General features: G+C 39.0%; 1 long non-coding RNA gene and 1 pseudogene across 9 annotated transcripts in view; one reads left to right on the forward strand and one right to left on the reverse strand.

Moving 5' to 3' along the window:
* Positions 1–11,062, forward strand: part of LOC149567546 (uncharacterized) — a 105,214-nt gene extending 94,152 nt beyond the window's left edge. For all 8 annotated transcript variants that reach the window (XR_016362427.1, XR_016362429.1, XR_016362424.1 and 5 more), the window contains one exon: positions 9,730–11,062. This is a non-coding gene — a long non-coding RNA (uncharacterized LOC149567546). The remainder of the gene's footprint in view (positions 1–9,729) is intronic.
* The window catches only part of LOC149567545 (uncharacterized), a 172,399-nt pseudogene that overhangs the window by 118,393 nt on the left and 36,255 nt on the right, over positions 1–17,751 (reverse strand). The gene's annotated exons all lie outside the window — the stretch shown is intronic.

Here is a 17,751-nt window from a genome sequence, read left to right on the forward strand (position 1 = left end):
TCTGTGCCCGAGCTATGTTATCATGTAGAGAGCTAATAATATCTTTACTTTCTTGCATCAAATCCCCAGCACGTAGAACCCGAACATCACCCATCAATAAGTCAATGAAACTCGGTGTATCATAGCCATATAATGCGAAAAGGTGTCATCTGGATAGACATGTGGAAAGTGGTGTTATAGCAATACTCACACAAATAAATCCATCTTACCCAAGTCTTCTGCTGATCAGCCACATAATTCCTCAAATAACCTTCCACCCATTTGTTTACTATCTCTGTTTGTCCATCGGTTTGCGGATGATAACTGGTACTGGGTGTGAGCTCAGTGCCACATAATCGGAACACCTCTTGCCAAAAATGACTCAAGAATCTACTATCCCTGTCACTGACAATACTGCGGGGTATCCCATGCAACCTGAAAATCTCTCTGAAGAATACCTCGGCTACCTGAACTGCGGTATAGGTAGTGGTGATGGGAAAGAAATGAGCGTATTTCGTTAGTCTATCTATCACTACATAAATGCAATCACGACCCTGAGCCTTGGGCAACCCGGTAATGAAATCCATGGATATGCATTCCCACTTCTGAGCTGGAATAGGAAGTGGCTGTAGGAGTCCTGCTGGGAAGGTGTGTTCTTGCTTATTCTGCTGACACACAGGACACTCACGGACATACTGCAATACATCTGTCTTGAGTCCCTTCCAAGTGAATCTTTCTCGCACCTGTCTATATGTTTTAAAGTATCCGGGGTGACCAGCTATAGGTGAATCATGAAGAGCTCGCATAATGAACTCTTCACCTTCGATCCTGGGACTAAAAATATCCTACTCTTGTAAATAATCAATTCATCCACAAGTGTATACCTGGTATCAACAAGTGTCCCATCAACTATCCTAGATGCCTATGGGTCTCTGGCATATTTTGCAATAATCAGATGCTTCCAGTCCTCAGAGATCTCAATCATCGAACTAAGATGTGGTCTGCGTGACAAGGCATCCGCTACCACATTCTGCGTGCCCTTAACATAAGATATATCAAAATCATATGCCTGTAACTTATTGACCCATTTCTGCTGTCTATCATTGAGATCCCTCTGTCCAAGGAAATGTCTTAAACTGTTGTGGTCAGTTTTTATACAAAACTTACCACCTACTAAGTACTGTCTGAACTTAGCTAATGCATGCATGATGGCTAACATCTCCTTGTCGTAAATGCTGAATGTTTTCTCTGACCCACGAAGTTTCCTGCTTTCATATGCAATTGGATGTTTATCCTGCATCAAAACAACCCCAATACCATCTCCTGAAGCATCACACTGGAGTTCAAATGGCTTCGAGAAATCAGGCAATGCTAGCACCGGACATGAAGTCATGATCGCCTTAAAACTGTCAAAACAAGCCTGTGCCTTTGCTGTCCAAACGAAAGCTCCCTTTTTAAGAAAATCTGTCATAGGAGCTGCATGTCGCGAATATCCGCAAACAAATCTGCGGTAGAAGCCACATAAACCAAGGAACCCTCTTAGCTGTGTCAGGTTCTTAGAAGTAGGCCACTCCATAATAGCGCGAATCTTATTAGGATCCATCCGTACTCCTTCTTTACTGATAATATGTCCTAAGTATAATAATTTGATCATGCCTAAGTCACATTTAGACTCTTTTGCATACAAGGACTCTGCTTGCAAGGTCTTCAGTACTGTCTCTAGATGCTCCATGTGCTCATGCCATGTTCGACTGTAAACCAAGATATCATCAAAGAATACCAACACGAATTTTCTCAGCTGATGATGGAAGACCTTATTCATGGTAGACTGAAAAGTGGCTGGTGCATTGGTCAACCCGAATGGCATTACTACAAACTCAAAATGCCCATAGTGACATCTGAATGCAGTCTTTTCTATGTCCTGTTCTCTGACTCTAATCTGGTGGTAACTCGATCTCAAATCAATCTTACTAAAGTAGCATGCCCCATGTAGTTCATCTATTAGCTCATCAATCCGTGGAATAGGATATCTATTCTTAATGGTTTTCTTATTCAGCATCCTGTAATCTATACACATCCGTAACGAACCATCTTTCTTCTTAACCAAAACTACTGAAGAAGCAAAAGGAGACTTACTAGGTCTGATGTGTCCCATCGCGAGAAGCTCCTTGATGGTTTTCTCTATTTCATCTTTGAGCCTCTTTGGATGCTTGTATGGAGTGATCATGACTGGTTTAGCACCTTCTTCTAATTCGATGATGTGCTCAATCCCTCTATCAGGTGGTGCACTAGGTGGAATATCGCTAAATACCTTACTATACTTTTCCCTCAATATCTGTATGTCAGGATGGTATTCTGTCTTTTGTTCCTCCTGTGTAGGCATGAGAGTACACATGGCTGCCCATCCAATTTCTTCATGTCTGACTAATCTTTCCAATCGTCTGAGAGAAATTGTTCGGATATCGCTGTTCTGGATAGCTCTCAACACATGTTGTTTCCCATTTACTTCAAACTTGATTTCCATGTCCTGGAGTCGAAAAGTGACCTCACCTAATAAACGTAACCATGTCATTCCCAAAACGATATCCAAGTCACCCATATTGACCACATGGTAATCTGCCTTGAATTCATAATTGTTCAGGCGTAACGGCATGTCTTTAACCATCCTGTTACACTTAAGAGTGTAACCATCAGCAACCTGTACTCGAAGACCTTCAAATTCTTCTGTCTTAATACCACGGCACTCAACCAATCGTGCATCGATGAAATTGTGTGTAGCTCCTGTATCGACCAATGTGATCACCTTCTGTCCTGCTAGAACACGACGCAATCTAAAAGATCCTTCCTGCTGAATGCTAGACAAACGCCCTTGCTGTAGATGCAATTCAGGTTCTTCTTTTTGTTCTGACTTTCCTGTCTCTTCCTCAGACTCTGAACCAGTGTGTTCATCCTCTTTTGCTGCACTGTCAGAATCTGATCCTTCGTAATATGCCCACATAACCCTATTGGCTTTTTCTTTTGGTCTCAAAGGACAATCATGATCCCTGTCATATGGACCTTTGTAATAGAAGCATAATTTTTTCCTTCGCAAGTCATTTAATGCCTCTGTATCTAGGGGTGTGGTAGATTTCCCTTTGATTTCAATGCTCTTCCCTTTATTCTTATCAAACTTCCTATTGTCTCTGAAAGAGGTAGTACTCCTGGAAGTAAACCTGCTAGAAGGTGCTGTAAGCTCCATACTCCGTGCTTTCCTCATGGCTTCCTGCAGTGTCGGTGGATCAGATGCCTTAATCCATCCCTTGAGAGGTTCGGACAATCCTTCTGTAAATAAGATAACTAACCTCCTTTCCGACACATCTGGTACCATGACTGACAATCTTTGAAATTCACTAATATAAACCTCTAAATTGCCAAACTGTCTTAATTGTGCAAGGTCGCGAAAATAAATTTCTGGATCTTTCTTATCAAAACGTTCAACCAATCTGTCCACAAAGTCCTGGTATGATGTTACCTGATTGTGCTGCAACGTAACCATTCCATGTGACCACCAATCATGAGCTGCGCCTTCCAGATGCAGGGTGGCATACCTAATGGCATCTATTTCAGACATAGGCCTTAATGCTAGGAAGGTGTCCAATTTATGAATCCAAGCTTGTGCTGTCATCTGACCACTACCATCAAAAAATGGTAAAGTGAGTTTGCTAACAGCTCGCTGTAACTCACTATCATATACTCCTCTAGGCCTCCTATTCTGGCGACTGCTCCTCATATGTTCTCTTCTTTGGTTTAAATAACGATCGAAGTTCAATAGTTCACACACATGCGGGGGTAATGCCTGCCATTCTGCAGTAGCAGCCCTAAGATCATCCTGGAAATCTTTCGGTACATCGTCTTCTCCCATCTCCTGTTCCTCTTCCCTTAGGAAAGTGGGACGAGTAGGCCTATTTATTGTCCATGATCTGCACCTAGGTGCACCCTGTGATCCTGCCACACTCCTATTATCATGATCGGATGTGCCTCTTCCTTGTTCCTGAAACCTGGGCTGAACAACTCTTTCCATTATGGTAGTCAAAGCCTATAGTGACTGAGCTATTTCTTGCTATCCGGTAGTCATGATTCTGTAAAACTCTCTGGTTTCATCATCGTCGATTCTGGGAAATCTTGGTGGACTCTGTGATTGTCTTTCACCCATATCTCTGTCCTTAAATATTGTTCTCCTGCGAATATAGTACTTGGAATATGGTTGCATAAAATATTTCTACCCGACAGGATGGCAGGACTACGGCTCTGATACCACTGAAATATTCCTCACAGGATGATTGCTTATTTTGACACCCAAACTCAGGAGTTTGTCAATCCGTCAAACAATATGTAAGTAGATTCTGATAGGCCTTACTAAATCGAAACGAAATTGGTATCACTCTAGGGAACTTTTAATTATTAAATGAAAAGGCTGCACCTTATCAAACTCCGGCTCAAATAGAGAATAATCAATACAAAATATTATTAAGCAAACAAACTTCTCATTTATTTAACTCAAAACACTTGTCACTGATACTTGAACAAATAATTATAGCATATTTTGGAACTTGGATAGGTTTGAATCGCGTCCTTGGACAGTTAGCGTTAAGTAGTCGTTTTATAGACCCGCAAGGAAATCCTATGATCATCTGCCGTTCTAAACAAGACTGAGGTCGTGGTCGCCGCTTGGAAATTCACCTTGAAACTGGAATCGCGTGGCCATATATCCCGCCTGGCTCGACCTTTATTGAATCGTTTGCAAGGATCGATTCCTGCCGTTTCTATTGTTCCCTCAGATTGACCTATGGCCTAGCGATATGGAGATGATTTGTGGTATCTCGTGCCTAGTGCGACCCTGCTCGAACTTGCCCTTAGATGAGGCGCCTGACCTGGCAGCGCTCGAAACCCCTAAACAAAATCACTGTCTTTGAATTTCGACTGCAATTACCACATTTCCTGTTAATGGTGATTTTCAGCTCGACAGTATAAAGATCCTTCTAGTTCTGCCGTATGAATGCTGGCCCCTGGCCACAAATTTAGCCCAACTCGAAATAGCTGAATGCTACCTCCAAAGTGCAATAATTCGGATGATATTCCACACCCTCAAAATTGCATATCTATGGGAGTTATCGTTCCCAAAGATAGTTTGAAAATTTGCAGGCCAAATGGCTACAAATTGCTCCAAATGGTATAGAAATCGAATTCATAAAACCACTTGTTCAAATGGGTGCCTTATGTCCTCTATTTATTCACTTCACTGAGAAGTTACTGGAAGTTTTCTGGAATCATCTTTTATGATGTACATTTAATTATTAAACTTTATAAAATTAAATAAATAACTTTATAAAGTTAGAGTACAACCTTAATTTAATATTAGAACGAGTAGGCCCCACTAACTGAATTATTTTCTCCGAAAGCAAAAAAAATGTAATCATCTGAAGACAAAATGACCCTCTTTCCATAATCATTTGCCTACGAGAGTCGATGATAGGCAAATTCTCTGTTTAAAATTTATGTCATTAGAAAGGGGACATGACAGTGAGCTCTTCATGACTCACCTACGGCTGGTCACCCCGGATACTTCAAAACATATAGGCAGGTGCGAGAACGATTCACTTGGAAAGGACTCAAGGCAGATGTATTGCAGTATGTCCGTGAGTGTCCTGTTTGTCAGCAAAATAAGCAAGAACACACCTTCCCAGTAGGACTTCTACAGCCACTCCCTATTCCTGATCAGAAGTGGGAATGCATATCTATGGATTTCATTACCGGGTTGCCCAAGGCTCAGGGTTGTGATTGCATATATGTAGTGGTAGATAGACTAACGAAATATGCTCATTTCTTTCCCATCACCACTACCTATACCGCGGTACAGGTAGCCGAGGTATTCTTCAGAGAGGTTTTTAGGTTACATGGGACACCCCGCAGTATTGTTAGTGATAGGGATCGTAGATTCTTGAGTCATTTTTGGGAAGAGGTGTTCCGATTATGTGGCACTGAGCTCACACCCAGTACCAGTTATCATCCGCAAACTGATGGACAGACAGAGATAGTAACAAATGGGTGGAAGGCTACTTGAGGAATTACGTGGCTGATCAGCAGAAGGCTTGGGTAAGATGGATTTATTTGTGTGAATATTGTTATAACACCACTTTTCACATGTCTGTTCAAATGACACCCTTCTGAGCATTATACGGGTATGATACACCGAGTTTCATTGACTTGTTAATGGGTGATGTTCGGGTTCCACGTGCCGGGGATTTGACGGAAGAAAGTAAAGACATTATTAGCTCTCTACGGGATAACATAGCTCGGGCACAGAATCAGTATAAGCAATATGCAGATCAAAAGAGGACGGAGAGGAGTTTTGAGGTGGGTGACATGGTTTACTTAATGCTTCAGCCATTTTGACAATCTACCCTCAAAAAGAGTGGGTCAGAGAAACTTAAGCCCAGGTATTATGGACCTTTCAGGATCACCAGGCGAATAGGGGAATTGGCTTATGAGCTTGAGCTTCCAGCAGATAGTAAAGTATATAATGTGTTTCATGTATCACGCCTCAAAAAGGCATTGGGACAGAATGTGATACCTTCTGCAGTATTACCTCCCTTGGATGATGAAGGGAAATTGATCTTAGTGCCGGAATTCATTTTAGAAAGCAGAGAAAAACAGCTCCGCAGAAGGGTAATCAGAGAATATTTGGTTAAATGGAGAGATCTACCAATTGAAGATGCTACTTGGGAGAATGAAACAATTTTGCAGCATCCAGCTTTGGGATTGCTTGAGGGCAAGCAATTTCAGGAAGGGCGGACTGTCATGTCCCCTTTCTAATGACATAACTTTAACAGGGAATTTTCCTATCATCGACTCTTGTAGGCAAATGATTTTTGAAAGAGAGTCATTTTATTTCTAGATGATTACATTTTTGCTCTCGGAGAATAATAATTATGTAAGTGGGGCCTACTTGTTCTAATATTAAATTAAGGATGTACTTTAAAGTTATTTATTTAATTTTATAAAGTTAAATATTTAAAAAAAGGTACATTATAAAAGACAATTCCGGAAGCTTCCAGTAACTTCTCAACAAAGTGAATAAATAGAGGACATGAGGCACCCATTCAAGCAAGCAATTTGTGGATTTGTTTCCTATTCCATTTGGAGCGATTTGTAGCCATTGGTCTGCAAATTCTCAGATTATCTTTGGGAACGATAACTCTCATGGATAAGCAATTCTGAGGGTGTGAGATATCATCTGAATTATTGCACTTGGAGGTAGCATTCAGCTATTTCAAGTTGGGCAAAATTTGTGGCCTAGGGGCCAACATCAAGGATTTAATTGGAAGAAACAGGTTGCCTATCTTGTGAAATTACTGCAGTAGTAAAGAGGATTTCTTCATCTTGGAAATAAGCGGTCTGTGTAATTCGCCATTAACCGGAGTGCCCCTTTCCTCAGTTCGAAACTCAGAGAAATGGCATCGAATTTGGTGTGTAACCGGAGCGCTGTTTCGCCGTCGGATTGGGTACCCCATCTGCAACAAACCCGCACACTACTACCGTCAAATGATACTCACTGAGACCAGACAGCTTAGTCTACATCCGAGCGGATAGAACGGTGGAGGAAATTTAATATCACGTGAATAACTGACTTGCGGGTTCGAGGGTAAATCCAGAGGACGAAGATTAGCAGGCATTTTTCGCGCGAGAGGTCAAAGGAGAGACTCGGGCTAGATACGAAATAACCGGCCGCGATTTTTAAAAACGAACCACGATCAAACACCAGGCGGCAACCACGGTCCTAGATGGAAACAATAAGCATCAGGCATCATCAGTAGCAAACGACACATCCTTGGATCCCTGCGGAAGACTTAGTCTTTTCTACTGTCGACTCCAGTTCGGCACTTGTACCCGACCAGAAAGAGTTATAACCTGTTAAGGGTTATTTCAATGCCCAATTCCCTCTCAGGGAATGCTCCCCCCCTCATCACATTCCTCGAAAAGAAGTTTACCATGGTAATAACATATTTCCCATTATTTAATAAAATCAAAATCACTATAAAAGTAATTATATTAGCAATCCATTTCCAATTCACATAACATCATAACAGTTAACCACTATTCGAAGTTACCATGAAATTATAACGAATAACCACCACTTCCATTTCACATGAATCCATAACAAAAAACTAATTTAACCAATCAACTCAATTTTGCATGAAGTCACAACGGCTTTAATGAATATTTCATAATTAAGAAAATATAGGGATGTAACAGTGCATATGGGAAGATCCAGTTAGAGGTGATTTTGTATGTGTTAGTGGTCTGTGAAGTTAAGATGGATTCAAAGTCACTACACTTGGATAGTGTAACCTACTGATTGACTGTAGTTTACTGTGTGACTCACAATCAAAATTGAGTTGCTTCTTAAGGAATCATCCTTCTTTGAGAAATTATACCTGTCTTTTGCACAGCAGAACTCACCATGTACTTGGTCAATTGACAAACAAGAAACTCACAGACACATGTGCAACCTGATTTTGGTGAGTCCACTAAGGCAACTCATTACAAGAGATCAGTGAGTCATCACCAGTCTTGTCAAACACAAATGTTGAAAAACATAGCGAAAAAGTAGGAAAAATGGGATCTTTGCTCTTCAAAAATGAATTTAACCCTCCTCACACTGCATTTGCTTAACAATCAAAATATTATGAAGATGATTCAAGGATTGAGATCACGCAATTTTTGGAGTTCCAGATTAATTTTTCTTTTCTTTTTTCCCAAGCATTTCAAGCATTTTATTTCATTCTTAAAGGCTGCATTTACACTGTCGCAAACTATTCAAAACAGTTTTCATGTTGTTGAATGGTATTTGCATTTTATTATTGTCCATTTCAGAAAAAAGAAAAAACTGACAGACCTATCTAGAGCAGAGCTTCGATTTCTTAAAAAATAGAAGCTTGTGGCTGCGGTCCATATAAGCAACTCTTCAGTTGGCTGTCACCCTCTGCAAATATGTGTGTAATATCCTGCTCTCTTCTTTGATGAAACCTCAAAATCCAACCTCATACTGCCACTGCATATAGAGTTCAATGGTTAAAATAGTGTTGTTAAGCTTGAGGGCTGAAAGTTTGCCCGCCTTCTCACAATAAAAGAACCTTCAGAATCTAATGATTTATTAGGATTCTGAGCTAATAATTCAATGCCTCTCAGGTGACCAGGCATTCAACTGTTTTCAGTTTCATCTTTGCTTACCCAGGTTTCAAAGATACTTGAAATATCTGACCAAAGAAGTTAAGGTGTTTCCAAGAAAATCAAAACATCTAGCTCACAAGAAAGGCAATGAAGGTATCCAGTTAAGCCTCCTCTCAGCTCGTGTTTGAAATTTCAGGGCTTGAAGGATTTGACACATCTGACATTCTTTTAGCATCTCTTTGGCTATGTTAAACCTCTCCAAGGACCGGTCTATTTTTTTTATGATTGAATAATTTTTTTTTCTTTTTATGAATTATAATTCGAGGTAAAAAGCTTATTTTTACCAGTTTAGGCTTTAATTAATTTATGGAATCATAAAATGTTGTTTTGCTTCAATTTTAATATTATTTATTTCATATTCAAAATGATTTGAAATTTGAATTGATGCTGTTGTGTGGGGTTTAAAGCATCTTTGTTTAATTTCAAGTGTTCCTTTTTATCCTAGATTAAAATGTTTTTGTCTAATATTATAAATGTTAGGTTTGCATTTAGCACACAACAGCATTGGGAAGTGGAAGCTCAGCCTATGGAGGAAATGACACTCCTTGGAAGCATAGCATAATACAACCAACCATGAGGACTATTACTTGCAACTATTGAAGCTTAAAGATGAGTTGAGACAGTGATTGCCACGGCCCACCAGTACCACCTCACACACTATATTGGCCAAATGTGTCCTGACCAAGCACCAAAGGTAGAACATGAGATGAAAGTGGCCCTTCTACCACTGGACCAAAAGAAATTGGATAGGATGAGACCAGTAAGGAATAGTAGTAATCATGAATTCTCACATGGTGAGGGAAGCCAAGGTGGATATAACAAAAATTGTGGGCTTCAATTGTGGTCCCTCTATTCACAACACATCTGCTTCATCACTTGCAGGATTTGTCATTCCATGAAACCACATGGATCACAACCTTCACTTGATGGTACATCATGGAATAAAGAGAAGCACAAGGAAGTAAACGTGACTTGTGCTGATTATTGGTTCTACAAGAATCTTCTTTTCAACATCGCAAAGAGCTCAATTGGAACAATTAAATTATAGCGTTGACAGTTGCAAGAAAAAGTAAAAGGGTGCACTCTACATACAACATAAGTGGGTCGGTGCTCCAGAAAGCAATCACAAATCCAAAACATAAAAGGACCACACCAATAGTTGTGCAAGAGTGGATTACACCATACTTTTGTATGAGTGGACAAAATGAAAGTGAATTCCATAAACCTCTCAAATAAGGTAAAGAATGAAAAGAACATGGGTATAATGCTGGAGGAGACTTTGTTAGTGGTGGACATTAAAATGTAATGCAAGTGGTCATCGAGAATGAAAAACATGTGCTGTCACAAGGAGACTACTACAAAAGAGGCACTCCACACTTTTTGCACCTAATGCCTTGACTTTCTCTTCGAGAGCATAGGCAAAAATTATTGAATTTATTGAATTCTAAGTATTATCAAAGAGCACACAAAGAGGAAAGAGTGAATCAGAGCAAGTGTGAGACAATTTGACACTAAATTCCTCATCTTGCAGAGAATTTGTACATCACTGAAATCTTTGAAGCACATATTTGTGAGCCAAGAAGAGTTCAAATCATCTTATTCTGTAATGGCCTTTGTGGGCTCTCTGAAAAAATTATCTATAGTTGGTTAATCAATGCTATCAAGAGGCAATTATGATATTGTACCAACAACTTGATTAGAATAATAGGAGTCAGAATGAGTCATACAATTTCTATCTAGCAATGATCCTTCTTGAATGTATGAATAACTTATTATATACTATTTATCAAAAGCATAAAGCTGCTAAGGATTATCGTTCCAATGAATAAATGTTTTGATTGTATCTTAATATGAATACGTCTGAGTTCTGATCTGCAGAGTAATTAGACAAGGAAATGATCGTAGATTTTGCTTACTATGTGAAGAAATAGAGGACCCAATCCTAATGATGATACGATCACCATTTCTGGTTTACTTTCTTATGATCATATGAATGAATGGGTCTTGGTGTATGAAAGAATGGGATCCTGAAACTTATCAGTCTTCCATATTCATTGATTTCTAATCGTGTAATTTCCTGAAACTGATCACTCTTCCAGTATGATTTTTTTGTGATAATGAGATTTCTTTGATCCTGTTTCTGCTTGATACTTTCTTTCTTCATGTGTCCAAAGCCATGTAGTTGGTGGTAATAAACCTTCCAAATATATAGCAGATCATAGGCTCCTTGAGCACTGAGATCTGAGTTTGAATGATTAACAAGTACAAGTCTTCCATCCCTCTTTTATGAACTGAGACTTCCTGTAATAGCTATCAAGTGGGCATGGTGTGAGGAGTTGTATGTCCTCAACCATGTCCCTTTAAAACAGCTTAATTAATCATTTCCCTAATCAGATTTATTCCTTGTTCATTAACAATACTATTAACTAACCGATAAATTCTTTGATCAAACTGATTGCCTTTCTCCTAGGCAGCGATAATCTTATTGCATGCATCCTAAATTCACCAATTATTATTAATGTATCATTGCTAATGTGCATTAATATGCAGGGAATGACTTCTTTGAATTCGCAAGTATCAGTATATAAGTAATGGGTTGTCTTATTTGAATTTGCACGTGTTTTCTATATAATGTGTATTCCAAATCAGGGTGGTCCCTATGCATACCACCGAAATTGATACAATTCCCAGACTCAGCAAGCCTTCAAGAATTGAATTATAGAACATAGAAATAATCCTCCTTGGTCGAATAACTTCCTTACCAAATCCTTTCTTTACACACACCTTATAACCTGTGTTTCACATAGATAGAAAATGGTTTTATTAATTATTTTTCCTTTTGGGGGGGTGGATAGCATATAATAGACTATTGTTCAATGCCTTCTCGGAAGGATTATTACATATTCAAAGAAGATTCATGAAAAGAACACAGAGATCTTTTTATGATATCTATGGGAAGAGAGCTAAGAAGATAAAAAAGGGAACTTCAAACTTGAATTGAAATTTTAAATTGTAGCCTTTAATTTTTATTCTTTAAATATAATTATTTCAATCATAACTCTATTTTGTAGAGAACAAAGCTTCAGTGAGGGTTTTGTGCTTAGTGGATGTGGAGCAAAATCTACTAGATTACATTAATGAGGCCATTGACAATGCCAAATAGGCCATCCAAAACTACTATAAAGGGGACAACCAAATCTGAATCTGTTTAGGAGATAATTGATTGGAGGTGGAACAACATAGTTACACCGCCCTAGGAGACGGGGGGACGGGGGGACAGAGGGACCTTGATTTGGGGACGGCGGGGGGACGGCGACGGGGGACGGGGGGGGTGGCGAAGGGAGCAGGGGTGTATGTACTATACATATGATACTTAAAATGCTAGTTATGAAAAGATGTACTACAATTATACAATATAAGATACATAGATGTAAAAAACATTGAACATTGCACTAAAGTTTTCAACTAGAATGTCATGATTCATGATCAAATAAGTCATAACAAACAAACAATGAACATTGAACATTGAACATCAGAAAATATTCGAAATAATAAATATTAGTCTATATATCAGTATTTAGATCAATAGTATGAGTATCTAGATTCTACTATCTAATAGTAATCAATGATCATATGAGTCATGACTCATGACATAAAGATGATTACAATTAAGTATCATGTACCATGAACCATGATATCAAAATAAGTATATAATGCAAACAAAAACTACAAGTCTCCAAGAGTCCAAATCAAAATGCCAAATCAATGATCAATGATCATCCCCTAGAGGTTGAAACTCATCACCACTGGAACTATCAGTCTCTCCAAGATCAAGAGCTGAAAAGGGAACACCAACTAGCCCTGTGGTTGGATCTAAAGCATCCTCCTCATCAATCTGCGATGGCTCCTTAGGCTCTACATCCCATCGTGATGCTGGGCTTTCCTTGTACACACTTGTGGTGCGGTCATTGATACGCAACACACTGTGTACAGCCACTAGCTTCTCTGCTCTTTGAGAGGTAAGTCTATTCCTCTTAAGAGAGTGGATGAAGCTATATGTATACCAATTCCTCTCAGAAGCTGAGGAACTAGAAACCTGAGATGAAAAATAATTGGCTAATGTAAGACTTGGGAATTAGAAGTTGAACAATAAACAATGAAAAGTTAAAAGTTGAGGAACTAAGTACCTGGGACAGCAAACGAATAGCTAGTGTGGTGGTTGTAGATTTCGGTCCATAAGCTAACCACCACAAAATGGGATCCTCTTGTGCCATAGTCTTGATATCCGCCTTTGCCGCTTGTTTGTAACCCCTAAGAGTAGCAAATTTGGTCCACTCAATGCGAACCTTAGCTGCTGTCTCAGGGTCATACATCCTGTCTATGCACTTGAAGAACCCTTCCTTCACCTGAAAATTTTTAAAAAGTACAAATTATTAGCAAATAGAAGAATCAAGATACTAGTAATGTGAATGATTTTAATTCATAAAATGATAAGAATCTAAGTCTTAAAGTGTTATATAATAATAATAATATAAATCACCTCATCATCGTGAAGTGGTGTAACTCTACCAGGCCTAGTCATGTACCACCTCGGATTCAATGCATATGCAGCCATGTGTAAGGGTGTGTTAAGTTTGTCCCATCTACACTGAATAATAGGCCGAATGTGATCATTGTAGAAGGCTAACGTGGGGTCCTTCTCTCGCACAACTACCCTCATCTGCCCAAGCATAGAATCAATGCACTCATACACCTCTCCAAGTGTGGGTGCATCCCCATCTCCATACCTGATCACCTCAAAGACTGGCCTAATAATAGAAACAATGTATTTTGCATCGCTCCAAAATACATCACTCTTAACTATATCCTTCACCCTTATCCCCTGCTCTGACCTAGAACCATCCCACCTATTCCATTCATTTGTCATAACCATTAGTTGCAGTGGCTCCTGCAAATCAAGCATTCTCTCCAAGAGAATGAAATAGGATGCATATCGTGTCTCAACTGGCTTCAAGAACTCCTTGTTGGCGAAGCTCCTAAATAGTGCATGTGAGATGTGGTGGTTGCAGATATACATCTGCACATCTCTAGCATCACTCACCACTCCCTTTATCCAACTAATCTTCCCCATGTCCTTTAGAGCATTGTTCATAGCATGCACACAACAAGGAGTCCACCAAATATGCCGATATGTGGCCTCAATAAGCCTCCCTGCAGCTCTGCACACATGAGCTGCATCTGTCACTACTTGGACCACATTTTGTGGCCCAATCTCCTCAATGGCTTCCCGAAGAATCTGAAACTAAAAATCAGCATCTTTTCGATGCCCCGAACAATCAACCGCCCTAAGAAAGAATGGGCCCTCTGTACATGTGACTATGACATTGATGAGTGGACGATGTCTAATGTCTGTCCACCCATCCATGACAACGCTACACCCCGATTCCTCCCAAACAGCCCTCATGGTCTCCATGGACTCACCAATCTTGGCATACTCATCATCCAAGATTTTAGTCCTCAATTTGTGCTCACCTGGTGGCACATATGATGGTAATCCCGCCTTCGCTACTTTCTGAAATGCCTCCTTAAAATAAGGAGACCGAGCAATGTGAAGTGGAACGCCATTGGCAAATAACATTCTCCCAATGTATGGTCAAGAAAAAGTTTTCAATCAATTTCAAGTTATTCTATTTTTGTTGGCTAAAAATTTGTAAGCCATTGTGACCATAGCTTACAAAATGGGAACTTTAGGCAACAGTGTAGTGAGATAAATCTCTCTTCTCAGCAATAGGGGAGGCTCCCTTCTTACTGTAGATGGCTACAACAAAAACCCAACTAGAATTGACAAATGGATGATTCGTTGGATCTATTCTTCTTTCAGGAATGATCTTACACTAACAACTACTAATTGCAATCTAACAAAATGAATCTATTGCTACAATAATAGCGGTGGCTTAATAATTGACGTAAGAACAATAGTAAGACAGAAGTTATAGCTTGACTTGTGTGGTTGAGAGCAAGACCCCAAAGTCTCTTACAAGCAAGCTTCTTGAAACAAAAGGGCGAACAGCTAACAAAGCTCAAAGTCTTTGTTCAACTATTCTGATATGAAGTAATATACTAAGAAGTAAAGCTCAAAGTCTTTAAATCCTAATAATTGCAGCAACTACCAAACTTAGCAATCTTGTCTCTGAAAGCTCAAAGTCTTTCAGGAACAACACCAAATGCTCAAATGCTTCACAAAAAGAGAAGTAACAAAGACAAATTTATCAATGCAACATAAGAAACAAAGATTGATTCCAAGCCTCACAACACAAAGTTTGGGAAAACTTGCTTCTTTATTCACTTCAGAGATTTACAACAAGAAATAGAAAGCCGTTACAAGCCCAGCCTTCTTCTATAAAGCAAAAGATGATTATTTACAATGAGCTCTCTCCTTCATATAGGAAAATAGGACAGAGAAAAACAGAAGGAAAAGAGGAACTCCTCAACCACTTTGACTTATTCTCTAACAAACTCCTAACTAACTAATTGACTTATTCAAAATTGCATGACTAATTCGATTGCAATTTGACTACATGAGTTGATTGTATACGGACATGTTATATGTACTTACAACATAATTGCTCTTTACATGTAATCTTCCTACTGCTATTTACTTAAAGCATATGAAAAATTTGAATCCTTGAGCCCAGTTTGAATCCTTGAGCCCAGCTAGACGGCTAAGCAATGTGATAAGATCATCAATCTCCTTCTTGAACTCTGACCTCCAAATACCTTTAGGGAAAGGTTAGGTCTCCTTTGAATCAGCCGGTTGTCATTAATGAGTTTGATGTAGTAAGAACTATATTCACTCCAAACTTTTTGTCTAGTGATGCTTGTGACAAATGGAGTTTGAGGAACATGAAAAATCTGATCAATAGTCTCTGGATCAAGATTATTGATGGTATTGTCATCTTAGTCCCTGATAGTTCTAGAGGTTGCATCAAAATGTCTAGCGCATGCAAGGATGAATCAAGTTCATGAGCCGCCATAGGAAAAGGTAGATAGCAAATGAATATGACTTTGTTTGATCCAAGTCATATTCTCAGTGGCTTTAGCATTGTCTCTTATGAGAAAATCTTCCATATCCATGTGCGCTACATTCGTATCTCGAACCTCAACATTATAGGAAGTTACTTGTGATGGTGGGATGGAGTTGTTGTACTGGTCATACTGGTACTTCATCTTTTTCTTATCATTGCCTTTTGCTGATGCAAGCTCTTTTGACATTGCAGAGTGATGTACTTGTGCAACTGTTATATGGAAGTTCCATAGTGTAAGAACATCATCATATGAAGAGTCCATAGCAAGCTTTTTCTGTGTAGAAACACGAATTTCGGAAAAGGATGAATAGGGAAAGTGTGTGAGATGATTGCAGAGAGAGAATGAGCAAATGGGTCACTCAGAATGGCTCAAAGATGGCTAGAATAGCCAAACACAAGATGTTTGAAGTGGATTGCATATGCGGACAGCGAACTTTAAAATGTGCAAATGAGGAGTAAAGTGTAATGAAATGGAAACATAGCATTCTTTAATAGGCACAAGTCATACTATGTATCCGGTAAGCATGTGAGAAATTCTTTTTCAACTATAGAGCTGCCATATGTATGTTCATGGAATGCATATTGGTGGGAATTACGCTTGCATTCTCATGAGGGAAAATAAGGGACTTGCTTCCATAATAGAAAAGGATGCTACCCTGACTGCATATGTAGCAAGTAAATGGGATCTTGCATATGCAACTTGAAGAAGCAGACGAAAGAATAGAAGAAGCAACTTGACATATACAAAAAAAATGCAAATCTGAAAATGGAAATGATGAGACTTGCATACACAAAATAAAAAACATATACAACAAAAAAACTTATGAAAAATAACAAGGAATCATACCCTTTTATCAAGAGGCAAGAGAAGAAGCAGTTTAAATACTTGTGAAAAATCTGAAAATGCAATCAACGAGATTTCTTGGATTTAGAAAGATTGCAAGATGAAGTGTTAAATAGAGTTTGAATATTGACTCAATCCTTGCAAGAGATGAGTCAAAATTCATAGCTTGCCAAGTGTAGGAAGTTAGAGCAAAAAATTGCATTTTAGCAACTGACCAAGCAATGTGCAATGTGCAAAGAATTTGGAAAATGGCATCCAATGCATATCAAGTGATTTAAAAGACTTGAATACAAGCTAGGAAGGATGGGAAATGCTTTCAAACTTACCTTGATCCAAACACTTTCTGTTTTAATGGTGCAAATTGCTCAAGAGTAAGGCATTATTTAGCAAAAATGTGCCCTAGATAGGTTGAGAAATGAAGAAAACACTCAACAGACTCCCTTTTTTAGTAGCCCAATGTGTGCTTTGAGTGATTTTAGGCAAAAACAACCCATAGACCATCAAAAACAACCAAGTATTGCTTAAGATACGAGCATTTGAAGGCTGCAAAATCCATTTTTGTATAAAAACACC

This window comes from Cupressus sempervirens, chromosome 3, assembly GCF_028749045.1.
Source record: "Cupressus sempervirens isolate cs-2001-9-10 chromosome 3, ASM2874904v1, whole genome shotgun sequence".
Classification (NCBI taxonomy): domain Eukaryota; kingdom Viridiplantae; phylum Streptophyta; class Pinopsida; order Cupressales; family Cupressaceae; genus Cupressus; species Cupressus sempervirens.